General features: G+C 51.5%; 2 protein-coding genes across 4 annotated transcripts in view; one reads left to right on the top strand and one right to left on the bottom strand.

Moving 5' to 3' along the window:
* LOC121166642 (ribosome-binding protein 1-like) overlaps positions 1 to 11,250 on the bottom strand; it is a 54,572-nt gene extending 43,322 nt beyond the window's left edge. For both annotated transcript variants that reach the window (XM_040995863.1, XM_040995862.1), the window contains exon 1: positions 11,020 to 11,250. The gene's annotated coding sequence lies outside the window, so the exon portion shown is untranslated. The remainder of the gene's footprint in view (positions 1 to 11,019) is intronic.
* A 401-nt stretch (positions 11,251 to 11,651) lies between these two features.
* Positions 11,652 to 15,656, top strand: part of LOC121166643 (barrier-to-autointegration factor-like protein) — a 55,453-nt gene continuing 51,448 nt past the window's right edge. For both annotated transcript variants that reach the window (XM_040995864.1, XM_040995866.1), the window contains exons 1-2: positions 11,652 to 11,848; positions 12,711 to 12,893. The gene's annotated coding sequence lies outside the window, so the exon portion shown is untranslated. The remainder of the gene's footprint in view (positions 11,849 to 12,710; positions 12,894 to 15,656) is intronic.

The raw sequence follows: 15,656 nt of genomic DNA on the forward strand, positions 1-15,656 counted from the left end.
ATCCTGGGTTTTTTTTTCCCCCTAAGGTTTATTTAATTTTATTGGAAAGGCAGATCAATTTACAAAGAAGAGACAGAGACAAAGATCTTCCACCCACTGGTTCACTCCCCAAATGGCCATGACGGTCAGAGCAGAGCTGATCCGAAGCCAAGAGTTTCTTCTAGGTTTCTTATGTAGGTGCAGGGTCCCAAAGTTTTAGGCCAACTGCTTTCCCTGGCCATAGGCAGGGAGTTGGATGGGAACAAAGTAGCTGGTACACAAACCAGTGCCCATATGGCATCCTGGCACTTGCAAGGTGAAGATTTAGCCATTGAGCCATCACGTTAGGCCCTATCCATGTTTTAAATTATTTTCCAGTTTGCAAAGCAGGATTTATTCAGGAAAAGGGGGGCAAAAGGGCACCTTCAATAGTGACATGAGAGGGCTCCAAGTATCTATCTTTTTTAAACATGCTGTTTTGGCTTTGGCTTTTGTATGTTTGCTTCCTGTTTCGGAATTTATTTCTCACTGCTACCCCCTTCAACTGAGATTTGTTTTGCCTTCTGTAGTATCTGGGTAGGTCCTTAGCTCATTGAGTTTTCCTTAAAATCCATTTGAGAGGCAGAGTTACAGAGAGGTTAAGGAGAACAAGTGAGAGAGATCTTCCATCCATCCTCTGTCAACTCCCCAAGTAACCATAGGCAGGTGCTGAGCTGCAGTTAGGGACCCAGAACTCTACCCAGGTATCCCATGTGGGCACCAGGGTCCAAATCTTTGGCTCATTTCTATTGGTTTCCAGGTATTAGCAGGGAGCTAGAATGGAAGTAGAGCAACAAGAACTTGAACTAGTGTTCAGATGGAATGCTGGTATTGTAGGAAGTGGCTTAACTCACTATGCAACACAATAATTTTCTTCTTAAATGTATTTAAGGCATATTTTAGTTACACCCTACAAGTTTTGACAGTTTCATTATCACTGGTTTTGAAGCATTTTGTATTTCCATTACTTTGACCTATAAACATGAGCATTTTAAAATGTGCAAATACATGCAGATTTCTTATTTATGATGATAGATTTGACCATTTATTTTGTCAATTTAAGTACTGAGATTATATTAAGAGACAACAAAATCATTACACCTTTCAAATGAATCAGCTTTTTAGCATGATGAAGTGACCTTCTATAGTATGTTTTTGCCTTAAATTGTATGTATACAACATTAATATAACATCAGTTTTCTCTAAAAAAAAATTCATGGTATATCTTCATTTTAAATTTTTACTTTTTCTGCTGCTCATAAACAGCTAGATTTTTAAAATCTAGCAGAATATATTTATGTGTTGAGCATCTATCATACATTTAATAAGAACAGACATATTTAGCTTTAGATTTGTAATTTTGTTTGTGCTAGTTCATACTCGTTCTAAGCATGTTTCCTGGGGGAGGGGGTCTCCTTTCTTATCTCCTTTGGATTGTTTAGAATATTCCATTTTTCTGCTCTTTATCAGAAGTAACTTAATGTTCCCCCCTCCACTGTCCTTGAACAATAATTCAGTTAACAAACCCATAGCTTTCCCTCCAATGCATTCCATCACCTCTTCTGCTTTTATGTACCTAAGCCCATCCCTCTTCCCAGTTCCCAACATTATCATTTACATCTGCTCAGTACTGCACTGTCTGAAAATGACCATCTTCCTTACTCTTCACTCCTTTTCACAGTTCACTTTTTCTGTCAGTATCACCATCCTTCTAAGGTCTGTCAGGAATTGTTACTTTTTGTCTTCAAGTGACCCCTTCTATGCTGTATCAGATGCTATATCACTGAGTTATCTGCAGGTCCACGGGCTTATTCTCACTCTTCGTGGGGAGGGGCGGGAACAGGTCTTACACATTCTCTGAGCTTCCCAATTATCATTTCTTCAAAAACCGTTGTGTCCTCATCCTCCTCTGGAACCCAATCAGACATGCCTCTCAGCCTATTCTCTTGGATTAATTGGTCATCAACATAAATTTGATTCTCAGACATGAATTCTGTATGTTTTCTTCTGCTCCTCTGGTTCATTTATTCTCTTCACTCCTATCTCGCCTGCTGGCAAATCCATCCAATGGCTTTTCACAGTTAATTGAACATCCTGTCTACAGAGTTATACCTGGCACTTTTTTCAAGTCTGTGAGCTCATTTTAGCTTCCAGCTCCTTGCAGATGATTTCAGTATTGCCTATTCTTTTCTGTGTACCAAGTGGCATTGGTTACAGTCTGTGTTAATTCTGTCATCCGTGTTTTACAGGTCTGCCCCTGCCAGCCCTCATTCATTGTGCTTTGCATCCCTTATAAGGGACCATTCCTTTTTTAAAAAAAAAAAGATTTATTTATTTTTGTTGGAGAGTCAGATATACAGAGAGGAAGATCTTCCATCCACTGGTTCACTCCCCAAGCAGCCGCAATGGCCAGAACTGTGCCAATCTGAAGCCAGGAGCTTTGTCTGGGTCTTCCATGCAGGTAAAGAGTCCCAAGGCTTTGGGCCATCCTTGACTGCTTTTCCAGGCCACAAGCAGGGACGGGAAGCGAGGCTGCTGGGATCAAAACCAGCACCCATATGGGATCCCAGCACATTCTAGGTGAGAACTTTAGCCACTGATACCCAGAGGGCCACCTTTTCCTTTAGTAATTACACCTGGGGATTCTGTGCGTTTTCAAAGACCTACTTGGTGCAAGAACGGCCATGCACAGGCTGCCAGGTGGCCTTGGCTGACTGATCTGTATGGGGTCACCAGGTGGTGCCCATGTCTCAAGACACATCTTCCCAGCCATCCTAGTTCCAGGGTACTTGTTTCTGACTCAACCTGCTCCTGGAAGTGCAGCTCTTGTGGCTCCCGGCTCCAATAGTGTCAGACAGGGTTATCTCTATTCCTGCTGCCTCTTCTGATCACTGTGCCCTGTGTGGGGAGATACTATCAGAGGTTAGGGTTATCCTACTTGGCTAGAGGCCCTCAGGTCCTGTTTATTCTCCTGGGCATTTTCTACACCATCTGCCACAGTATCTCCTGGGCCAGTAGATGTTTCTCAGAAGTCCTATACCATCACCAGTGTCTCTCCATGCTTAAACTACTTGATACTTGTCATCATTGTTATTCACAGTCAAACCAAGGTTCACAAACCAAGTCTTAAAAAAACAGTGCCCTGAAGCTGTGCAACCAGAGGGTCAGCCACACTGTACAACTCTGATGCAGACAGGCCTCAGTCACAGGTTGGGAAGAGCAGGGGTGGAATGGGGTGAGGGGTAGTTCTATCAGAAGAACTGCAACATCATCAACCCCCAGAGGGACATGGGCAATACTCCAATTAAAAAATGTCACAGCCAGGGAAGAAAGAGGTCTGGGATTCCAATTCCTGGCTCCTCATATTGAAGAAATCCACTTGCTAGTGTCTGATGAGAAACTCAAACTCAAGATTAGAGTACTGCTGAATTCCTCTCATTCAGCATCTTTTCACTCACATTTACATTTAAGAACTAGCTCATGGTGGAGGCCACGTCCTCAAGTGTTACTGTTTTGCATCTGATCCAGCTCTCTACTAGTACACCAGGAAAAGCACTACAAAGTGGCCCAAGAACTTGGCCTCTGCCTCCCACATGGGAAACACTGATGGAGTTCAGGGCTCAACCCAAGCTGCTACTGACATTGGGGAAGTGAGCCAGCAAATGGCAAGATGGCTCTCTACTCCTCTCTCTGCCTTTCAGATAAACAGATCTTTTTAAAAAACAGGTAGTTCCTCAGCAATAAACCTGACCTGCTCATAAGCCCTTCCCAAAGGCACACCTTTGATGGACAAATTCTGCCAGCCCAACAGTCCTACCTGAGATCAAAGAGACCCCAAGATGACTGACAGACTAAAGCAGTAACCCAAGCTTCAGTGTAATTCCTTTTAGAATCAGCCATTTGATAATACACATCAAACTCCCAGAGACTGAGGGTGGGAGGAGAAACATCACTTTGGGGGTGAGGGAAAAAGTCTAGCACTGTGATCTAGAGCTGAGTACAGGGCCCCACTAGCCCACAGCAGATATACAAACTTGAAGGCATATGTAACCAACAGCCCCCCATAAGTCAGGCAAGACCATCTAGGCCAGGACGAGCCAGCATGGCCCCAGGCTGGATGCTTTCCCGGTCTCCATATGGTGTGACATACACACCCTGCAACAGGAATGACAAGCAGGAAGGAATGCACCAAGACCACCAGCACGACGAATCCCAGCAATGGCACATGGCCTATGACTCCACTCACAGCCAGTCTGAGCCAGGCACAGGAGCCTGTGGCACGAGGAGGAGGAGAGCGGGCACCCTCCGGACAGGCAGCAATGGAAGGGGACAAGAGGAACTAGGGAAAGAGCGAGATCATCTACTTCTGGATTTGCTGGTTAGGCAAGGGTGTTCTGTCTGGGGGATGTGAAGCTGTAGATGCTACACAGTGCATTCTTCCGCATATTCACATCTTCTACTCCAGTACAGAGAATGTTTAAAAAGGTGTGTCATCTTTTCCAGGAAAATGCTTCCTCCCTACCCACCATGGATCTTGAAGGAGGAGCATCCTCAAGGCCCTGTCACAGGGCACCTTCCTACCTACTGCCCCTCCCAGCTCACTTGCTTGCTCGCTCTCACACACACACACACCTACTCCCTCCAAAGAGGGAGTGTTGGGAGCAGGGCCAAGGTAAGCATAGTTCCCAGAGTGACATGCAGCACAGGGATATGTTGGTGCCCACAGCCCTTACTGCTGACCTGCGGCTGGGCCTACTGCACTGCCCACCTCAGCCTTAGGGCTGTACAGAGAATGGCTCAGGATCTCCTACAGTGGCTGGGCTCTGGGGCCATGGCTCAAGCAGACCTGCTGGAAGGTCCTTGACATGTTACTCCCAAGAGTTTACACTATGAAGATCAATGATGCATTGATTCTTTTATTTCTTCTTCTCTCAATCACTATGGTCACGATTAAATTCTGAAAATTAAAACCTCTCCAATTACTATAAACAGCAAGAACCAACAAGATTATTAAAAAAAATCCACAGAAATAAAGATACATGAAATTTCTGTTCAGGCTCAGTCTTAATTGAAAACTGGCTGATGTACTTGAGGGGCACACTCCAATTCCTTGATAAAAAGTTCCACAAAGACTGCACCACCTGGGTGAGCAAGGGGCCTTCACTACTGCTCCTAAAGGGAGTATCTCTGACACTCTTGCCACCAAGGGTCAGGACCCTTGATTCTACTCTGTTCTCCTTTGCCTAAATCAGAAGTAGAGGAGGAGGGAGACAGATGGAGTCAGCCCATCCTGCCTCAGCTCTCTGCCACACAAAAGGCCATGAGAGGATGAGGGAGAGGTCTCAGGGCAACCCCTCGAACCCTTGCCTGACTCAATGCCAACACCTCCCACTGAGGAACACTGGCACTCACGGCAGCAGCTAGACCTCCTCAGACCAAGCCAGCACACTGCTCTAACTCAAAGAGCCATTCTGTGCCAGAGCCCTGATGCCACTCTACAAGCCCACTCAGAACAATAGTCCGAACACACACACATACACTTAGTGGGAGCACCTGGGAAACAACAGGAAACCCTGAGACCAATGTCACAGGCCTGGGGCCGCTTGGGGGGCCCTAGAGCACACCCCAGCTTTCTCCTAAAGGCTCACTTAAGCCCCTGCCTCTCCTGGCACCACACATTGCCCTCTACCATGTTTCTATCAATTTCCCAACTGGGGCCAGACTGGAAGAAAGCCAAAAATCACTTGCATTTGGCTCTGGAATATGTTTTTGTGTTTATACTTGAAGCTCTAGGAATCCAGGCTACTTCAGGCTAAATAACGCCCTCATGAACATGAGCACTGGAAACCAGCTCTCTACCAGATCAGTAAGAACTGTGTACCACGCTCCAGTCTCAACACTGGGGACACTTCTGGAAGCGCAGGAGGGATATTTCCGCATAGCAGACAACAAGGTCAGACGAGGGATGGGGCAGGGGCTGCTAGGGAGGAACAGCAGGACCAGGAGCCAGGGGGTGGGGGTGTGTGGGGCTTTCACTTCATTGGACAGTCAACAGACCTAAAGCTCCAGGAGCCAGGCACGTGGCCATCTGTAGGAAAAGGCTCCCTGGATGGAAGCTCAAAGAATGAGGAAGATGGCAGGCGTGAAAAGCCAGAGCAGAAAGTAGGGCTGTGGAGGCTATAGAGGACTTTGGCCAAAGGCAGTCTTAAACAGAAGAGTGCCCAGCAGCAGCCTTGGGGACAGGGAGTGAGGGCAGGAGCCAGGAAGGCACTTCAGAGCCCAGTGGAGCGAGCACTGAATAGGGAGTCTGAAGCAGGAGGCACATGAGGCAGTGGGAAGGGCTGGCCTCCAGCTCCATGCACAAGGGATCAATTAACTGAGGAGGAACTGAGGTGTGTGGGCTGAAAGGTGGGGGTCCCCTGGTCTCCTTCCATTTTACCTAAGGACACTGAAGCACAGGTGCCACTGCCAGGCTGAGGTCCTGCCATGTCCCTCTGGAATCAGGACCCCCAGTCAAAGCCTCTCTCAGGACCTTGCTGGTGACTAGCCAGGTCAAACCAGACGTCTTCCAGCCCCCAACCTCTCCACCCTCGAGGGATTGTCAACACAAGCACATCATGTCAGTAAATGCAGGGTACCAGGGGTGTTGGCACAGCTCTGCCCAGCAAAGGCAACCAGTTTTTAGCTACCAAGCAAAAAATCCACCATGTAGCAGCCTTAAATTCTGTCCTCAAGACAGCCTCCAAATCCACATTTTCATTTTTAAAAGATCTTCATTTTTCTAAAAAGGTGGCTCAAGTATTAAAGACATAACGTCTTAGGCAGGCCTAAGCACAGGGAGCAGGCTTGGAACCCGGCTCCAGACAACAGACACTGACCTACCCTGCTTACACCTAGCCCGGGGTTAGAGTACAGAATTCAAGGTTTCCATTCAGGATTGTGTTCCTATCCAACTTCTGAGTCAGCAAATGATATTCTAGCCACTAAAAATAACTGGTGTCTTCTGGCACAACCTCAGTGGGTCTTCTCTCTGGCCAGTGGGAGCTTAACTAGCTACCCAGGGCCTGAGGTTCTTGGGTGAGACTCTAGCAATGTGCCTTTTAACACATGGCACTAAAATATGCCCACCAGCACAACCAGGACCTCCAAAACTCCAAGGGATCCTTTCCAGAGTGTAAGAGCCCCGGAAATCATTCTGAAAACCCCAGGACCTCAAAGTGAGGACCAGGCAGGAACTCTGTGTCTGATGAAGTCACTTACCACCTGCACCATGTTCTCTCTGCATTGCAGCGACTGCCCCTGGTTGGACAGACGGATGGCTGGGAAACAGGTCATTTAAAGGGAAAACATCAGATATGTTTCATTTTTCAACAGAAGATATGTCTGGGAGTCTGGCTGCCTCTTTCAAGAGGTTCATTCAGAATCTGTTGGCCTAAGAAAACAGCCTTCTAGGAAGCCTGAGTTAATTTTCTGTAGGGTCAAGTGGTCTTCCTTGCCCAGTTCTCTCCCATGGATATTAAATATTTACTTTCCTTGCAGGCCATATGCTTTCTACCTAACACCTATTTATTTCCACGTTTGGTACACTGGGCCGTCCTTATGCTTCTGGTGTAGTTAAATATCTCTGTGGGATGCAGCCACTCTAGGCCTCACCCCTGCTCCCCATGTTCTCCAATGGCAACACTGCACAGGATAGAAGGGTGTGAACTGCCACCAGAGGACTATTTCTTACTTACAGAACCACCAGCCTCACACGGTTCAACATCAAAAAGTTCTCCACAAAAAAAAAGGTTCTTCACGATGAAATGGAACAGAGATCCCACTGTGCAGAGCACATCAGCTACCTGCAGCCAGGGGCTGTCCACAAGAACTCACTAACTCACAATGACCGAGGTAAGGCTACTGAGTACTTACAATGGGGCTCATGTGCTTGAGAAACAGAATTGCTGATGCTATTCAAGTGTAACTGTTTCAAAAATTAACTTCAACAGTTTCGTGTGATCCATCTTCAGACAAGAGCTAGGGCTCATCCCTGGAATGAAAAGCACCTTCTGGCTATCCAGCCCCTGCCTCCTGCCACAGACATTCTCCACTTTGGTCTTCTGGTCTCCTTCCTGCGGTAAGCCCCGCCCCAGGGAGGTGGGATTACACTCAGCAGGGTCAGCAGCACCTCTCCAGCGGCTGGGCAGCAGGCACCCGCCTGACACTGCCCTGACCTCCTGGGCCTACACGATCTTATCCACTGAACCGGTGAGTCTCATCACCCTTGAGCCACAGCATCGGATGGTTGGAAGGCCTAAATGTATATCAAACGCACAAAACTCTAAGTGGCAAATCTTACAAGCCAGCTTGGCCTCAGCTTTATCCTGTGAGATACCTGGTCAATTACTAAGGTATTGCATACTTCATGGAATCGACATTAACCACTGTAGGCTTAGGGAGTGCTGAAAGACAGCAGGCCTTCCGCCTTCACCACTCAGGCTGATTTATTCCAAAACAAGAGTTCAGCAAAGAAAACTCCGCTGCCTGCCTTCAAAGTACCCTGTGTCATGTACTGATTAAGGTTCCAGGGATGATAAAGAACCAAGTATGATGTGGGGGTTTGATTCTGACACCTTTAAAAGGTATCCCTGCAACATAATAAGCCAATATTCCAATTGAATCATTGGCATGCAGCCTTACTCTGAGTTTGCTGCTATATAATTATTGCAGCCTGTAGAGTTAGGGATCGTTTCAGCAGCGAGCATAATTGCTCAAATGTGACTTGATTTGGGATGTATTTAAAACTTTCTCATCAACAGAAAATATTCTCATGCCAGGGTACCAACTCCAACCCCTCAGTCTCTGAGCAGGGTCAGACAGTATTCTGTTACAACACAGGGCCTGCTGCTCTACCCACCATAAACTTTCTGCTTCCAGACCCCAGTGCACCCCTTTGTAGCTCCCCACCCTGGTGTCCTCCGGGACCACCCAGCCCAGGCAGCCTGTGTGTGAGGTTTGTCCTGCTGCAAGTAACGGAACTCCTGACCTACCAGTCCCCACCGTTCTCCCAATGTTTCAGCTCAGGGGGAAGTGGCATGTCCAGGGCCTCTGGACCGGAAGCTGCTTCTGGAAGGGAAGCCACTTGGCAGACCACAGTGGGGCTGTCTTCTGCAAGGTTCACGAGCCAGACACCACATGGTCAGCAGCACCCTGCAGGTTCGCAGTGTGTCAGGGACTTCTCAGGGTGTCAGGTGAATGGCAAGCTGAGAGGCACAGCAAAGAGTCAAAAAAGCCAGGGAGGGAGGCAGGAATGGAAGGGGAATGCTCCAACCCAAAAACACTGGATTTAGTTCTGCAAGGATTCCTGAGCTGGGAGGTGAGGCCCTTCCAGTCCTCCCTGCCCCAGGTGCAGAAAACACCAGCTAGCTGCACACATACCCCGCCTCCCAGAAGGTTGGAGCACTCTGAGCAAGAAACAGTGATGTGGGAAGCTCCTGAGTTTCGTTTCCTTGGTGCTTCCCAGTCTCTTCTGACCTCTGACCTGCAGAGCATTGCCAAACTGTTCTCTTGTTTACACAAGGCCCCTGGCACTTCCCTGAGGCAGCTCCCCGACCCTGTTCTAGGTGGGTGGTACTGGCCCCAGGATACAGATAAGGAAATCTAGGATGCAGGATCCGGCAGTGGGAGGAATCAGCACCCACCCCACTCCTACCTCTTTCCCTTCCACAGTCAGGCCCTCACTTCTGGATCACTCGGGGCGCTGGTATCCAACAGCAGATCCCCGTTTGCACATGGAGAAACAGGGACCCTGAGCCAAACAACTTGGCCCAGGTCAAGCTCAGCGGTGTTAGGACACGAAGAGGGAACTACAAGTTGTGACTGATAATCCAGGAAGCCCTATTGGAAGCGCTTGGGCCCCAGGCGCCCTGCCTTGCCCTGTGCTCAGCCCGCTTAGAAGCCTGGCAGGTCGGTGCGGCCACCAGGCCGGGTGCCAGTGCGCTTGGCCGGCCGAGCCGGAGGTGCCCGCTTCCGTCCAGGGCCTGGCACCGCCGGCCCATTCATCGTGGCCGCGGACGGGGCGGGGCGAGGCGGCCCGGATAGGGCCAGGGCTGCCCCCCAAGTCCTCCCGGAGCCGGGCAACGTGCGGCCCCGCCGGAGGAAGCGGCGCTCTCGGCCCCGCCGCCAGGGGGAGCAGGGAGCCGCCTCTCGCACTCCGGGAAGTTGCCTCCCGCCCCGGACGGTCTCCCCACCTCCGCCCCGAGGTCCTGCACGGCGTGCCCGCGTCCCCCGTCCGCCCCGTCGGGGCCCACCCGAATCCTAGAAGCGATCCCCAGCTGCGGACCGCAGGCAGGGGGAGCTCGGCCCGCGGGGGTCCCTCTCCCCAATTCAACCCGGCCCTTCACCCCCCCCCGACACACACACACACACACACACACACACACCCTCTCCCCAGTTCAATCCCGCCCTTCACCCCCCAGACACACGCACACACTCCTGCCGGCCTCCGCCCGCCCCCCACCCGGACTCCAGCCTGCCAACGTCATCCCGCGGCTTCCCGAAACTTAACCCCTTCCTCCGCCAGCTGTGCGCCGCCCCGCCCCGCCGCCAACTTTCTTGGCCCAACTTGGGGAGCGCGCGGGGCCGGCCCGACGGTCCGGCCGAGAGGGAGGGGTCGCCACGTCGCACGCCGGGGCCATCGCCAAGGTCCCCCCCCCACCCCCGCCGCCACTCCCCGCCCCACGACGGCCTGAGGCGTGAGGTCCGCCCGGCCGGGGCGCGCTCGGCCGCCGCCCCTGCACGAGCCGCGGTCCTCGCACACGCCTTCCTCCGCCACCCTCGGAGTCCGAGCCCGAGGGGCCGGCGGCGGCGGCCGGGGAGGGCAGCGGGCGGCCGAGCGGGCCGGCGCCGCCGGGGGAGGGGCCGCCAAGGAGACGTGTCACTCGCGGCCGGCCCCGGCGCCCCGACGGCCGGGCCCGCGCGCCCGCCGCCGCCGCTGCAGGGCCGGGCCAAGTTTCTTACCTGCAGCCGGAGACGCGGGAGGCAGAACCAGAGCGCAGGAGCCGCCGCCGCCGCGGATTCGTGAGGGAGAGACAGAGAGGGGGGAGAGAGAGAGGAGAGAGAGAGAGAGGAGCCGACCAAGCCTCCGCCGAGAAGCCGCCCCCCAACAGCTGTAGGCGCCGCGACCCCGACGCCGTCCGCCCCGTCCGCCGTCCGCTCCGGCCGCTCGCTGGTTGCGTGCGCGCGTGTGGAGTCGTGGCACTTTCTGCCTCAGAGCTGGCGAACGGCTCCCCCCCCCCTCCGCCGGGATCGCCGCCTCCTGCCTTCCCCACCCGGGCCAGCCATTCATCGAACCGCCGCTCCCCATTGGCTCTCTCCCCGCCACTCTGCTGGACTCGGACCAATCGGGACGCGGGAGGTCGAGCCGCGGCGACGGCCATTGGGCAAAGGAGGAGGGTCTCCGCCTCGGCCAATGGAAGAGGGGAGGAGCTGCGGGGAGCCACGGTGAGGGGGCGGGGCCGGCGAGGGGCGGGACCGCGCGGCGCAGCGCTCGGCTGTGCGCGGGGGGGGGCAGGGCGGGGCGGAGGCCGGCACGCCCCGCCCACCGTGCGGAGGTCACCGGCCGGGCCCGCCCCTCCGGGGCCGCGCGGCCCTCCTGCCGGCCGGCGCTGGCTTGGCGGCCCGGCGGTGGCTGTGAGGGCCGCGGAATGTTCGAATCCCGGCGGCCCAGCAAGGCCGCGGGGGCTGAGGCGGTCCTCAACCCCGCGAGCAGCCGGGGAAAACGCAGCGCCTCCCATGGGTCCCCCGGGTTGTGAGGACGCAAGTTCTTCCAGGGGTCAGCCCAGGAGGGGTAAGTCCTTACCTTAGCAAGATTCCTGTGGGCACCAGAAGGACTTTCCTTCAGTTGAATGGAGGAAGCCGGGAATGGAGGGGGACGTCATGGCGCCCTTAGGGAGGGTCCAGTCTTGTTGGGGGTTCTTGTGGGAGCTCCAGCCCACAGTGCATCTTAGGAAGCCTTATTCCTTGTGATGGGTTGCTGAGAGGTTGTGGCTTAAGAAGATCCCCCCGAACCCTGAGTCTCCTTGGTGTTTCCACCTAACAGCATTTTCTGTTATTAGCCAATCCTCCTGAGCTTTAAAATCATTTATTTTGTCAGAGGGCCATTTGGTCCCGGTGTCTTGAGACTCCACCTAGGACCCCACCCACTTCCTATTTTGGGGGTTCCTGGGTCACTGCCCCAGTTGAAGCAACCGATGAGGGTGATGGCTTGGATCTCTGCTGTCTCACGTGGGAGACCTGGATGGAGTGCTGGGCTCCATGGCTGTCGTGGCATTTGAGGAGTGCCCCAGTGTTGGAAAGATCTCTGAGTGTATCTTAGCCTTCCGTGTGTGTGGTGTGTGTGTGTGTGTGTGTGTGTGTGTTAGGCTTGGTTTTGGATCATATGAGATCCCTTAAGACTCACCCTCTGAACTTGAGCCCAAACCCGTTTCTTGAATTTAGAAGGGCTGCTTCCTGGTTACATGAGGTGCCCGCCATCCCCCGGTCCCAGTGGCTGCAAAATCTCATGCTTAATATCTATTTCTTAGTCAATGTCACTTCTCACTTTGACACCTCCCATTTGTCATTGGGATTGTACTTGTTAGAAAAATTGGTTGAACTTCAACCTTTCAATCCTGGTTTTGTTGTTGTTGTTGTTGTTGTTATTATTTCAGCAGTTCCTTACCACAGTATTGATTACTCAACAAGAATGAACCTGGATTAGCACTGAGCTCCAGCATTTTCCAGCAGTGAGCCCTGGCTTGATGCAAAAGTTAAGAATCCCAGTGTCTGGATGAGAGTTGACACCAGCTAGTCCTCCTTCACCTTGAACAAGCCATGACCTTCTGTGGACACAGGTATACGCCCCCAGGACAGTCCCTCTGAGCTCTAGGTTTTAGCGGGGAAATTCATCCATCATTCATTCATTGGTGTTTGTGGTGTGTCAGAGGTACCCCACCAAGCTGGGTAGGTGGCCTAGAGTGACTCAGATCCTGTTAAGAACCAGCTGTCCCAGAGCCTGTCCATGCCTTTGTTGCACTGTTTGCAGAGGGGCACTTGGTTCCAATACCTGCCCTTCAGGATCCATGGGGACTTGAGTCTAGATCCACCCTCAGCCAAACACCCAAGTCCACATATGTTCAAGTGCCTTCTATGAAATGGCATGGTATTTACACATAGCCTACCCACATCCTTTCATATATTTAAATTAGATGACTTACAATACCTAAAACAATATGAAGGCTAGGCAAACCATTGTTACAATGTTGAGGGAAACTGACAAGAAAAAAAGTCTGCACATGTTCTGTATAGATGTGTTCTTTTTTTTTTTTCTACATTTTTACTTAAAATTGAGAGTCCCCATGGCTACTTGGTAGAATAGCAGATTAAGCCAGTGCCTACAGTGCCAGCATCCCATTTGGGTGCTAGTTTATGTCCCAGCTGTTCCACTTCTGATCCAACTCCCTGCTAGTACATCTGGGAAAACAGAAAAAAGACTAACCAAATGCTTGGGTCCCTGCATCTATGTTGATGACCCAGAAGAAGTTCCTAGCTCCTGGCATTAGCTTGGCTGTTCCAGCAATCAGTGAGCTGCAGAGAGTGAACACCCTTCCAGCAGTGATGGTTGAAATCAAATAGAACAAGAAGAAATACACAAGTCTCTTGGTGGCAGTTCAGAATGGTTTTGCTTCTACCTCATTCCATTGGCCAAAGCCTGTCCTCCAGTTGGGTCCAGATCCAAGAGGAGAGAAAATGCAGCCAGGGCTAGAGATATGACACCGACAGTGCAGCATACTGCCAAGTCCACAAAGAAAAGGTGGGAAAGGGGGAGGAAGACAGGTTGTGCTATAGGGAATGGGAAGCAGTATTACGTGTGGTCCAGAAATCCAGCCAGATAAAAACCAGGCCATGTGTTAGAACGAGGCAGCAGAGATTATAACAGGGACCTTGGAGCAGCACCCAGGAGGGAGAGGGTGGGCTATAAGGTGGCCACCAGGCTGTGGAAGGGTGAATGAGGGGTTGGAGAGAAGGTGAAACCCATTCATCCAGCACAAACCTCTGGCTGAGCACCAACCCCCTCGGGCAGTCACTGGCCCAGGGACTGGACAACAGTCTTCATATGTGGAGCTTGCTCCCATTCTAGTGGAAAGAGACAGTAGACAAACTGATCGTCAGATACAGCCAAGATGTGATCAAGTGGTTTGAAGAGGGCAGGGAACAGACTCAAGAGACAGGGAAGAATAGAAGCTTGGAAATAGGATGCGCAGGGGATGTGAAGAAGATGGTCAGAGAAAGCCTCTCTGGGGAGGTGATGATTGGGCAGAAGCAGCTGATTTGTCTCAGCCAGACGAGGAAGAGGTGCAAAAATTCTGGGACAGCAGGTAACTTAGCAACAGGTTCAGGGAGCAGCAGCATTGTGTGGGGCACAAGGACAAAGGGAGGGAACAGGCATGGGATCTGTGGGCAGGAAGGTACCAGGTCTGTGAGGCTATGGGATGCTGATGGGGACCCTTCTTCAGGGGGTTGGGACAGTCTGATCTGCTTCCTGCCTAGTGTACACAACACCCTGGACAGTGCAGTGGGGGTCCAGAGGCTGGTGCCAGATTCCAGGCAAGAGAAGGTTGATCTGCTGATGAGGATTAACCAGCGCTCTTGAAGGTGAGGGTGAAGAGGGGGCACTCGCTCTTTTAAAACATTTGCTGATTCTTGCTGTATCAGCCCTCCTATCAGAATCGCTGGTTTCAAGCCGTGGAGTCACCAGAGGCAAAGGCGGGAAGGCAATTGAAACCACAGACCAACATGTGCAGTCTCTACCGCAGACACTGTAGATGATGTCAGTGGTCTCAGGAGCACACATAATAGTGAAATGCCATAAAAGGCCTAGGGAAGGAGGGCCTTGAATACTTGTTACCTTCATCTTTAATATGATCTACTTCATCTCAAGTTTATACAATGTAGTGTTGGATAGTAGCTGTGTTTAATGAATTGCCAGAAAAAGTCCTAAAAATATACCAAGCAGCTCTCATAAGTAGGCTACTTCCACCATACCACTAAGAGATGGCATTCACCTAGCCCAGAATGGCAAATGTGTGTGTCTGTGTGTGTAAGAGAGAAAGAGAGGAAGCACATGTAAGCCAACAGCATTTTAAAATGTTAAAATGAAATTCTGTGTTTATCTGGACATTTTTTTTTAAGATTTTATTTATTTATTGGAAAGTCAGATATACAGAGAGGAGAGACAGAGAGGAAGATCTTCTGTCTGATGATTCACTCCCCAAGTGAGTGCAACGGCCAATGCTATGCCGATCCGAAGCCAGGAGCCTCTTCCGGGTCTCCCACGCGGGTGCAGGGTCCCAAAGCTTTGGGCCATCCTCGACTGCTTTCCCAGGCCACAATCAGGGAGCTGGATGGGAAGTGGGGCTGCCGGGATTAGAACCGGCGCCCATATGGGATCCCGGGGCATTCAAGGCGAGGACTTTAGCTGCTAGGCCACACCACCGGGCCCTATCTGAACATTTCTACCCATCTCATCTTCCTGTCTTAACTGGGGACTCACTGAGGTCAGGTGCATTGTCTGATGTGTCATTATGAACACCTAAACCCAGTGGCTTCATTCTGGT

This window comes from Ochotona curzoniae, unplaced genomic scaffold (assembly GCF_017591425.1).
Source record: "Ochotona curzoniae isolate NIBS_2020 unplaced genomic scaffold, NIBS_Ocur_1.0 patch188, whole genome shotgun sequence".
Classification (NCBI taxonomy): domain Eukaryota; kingdom Metazoa; phylum Chordata; class Mammalia; order Lagomorpha; family Ochotonidae; genus Ochotona; species Ochotona curzoniae.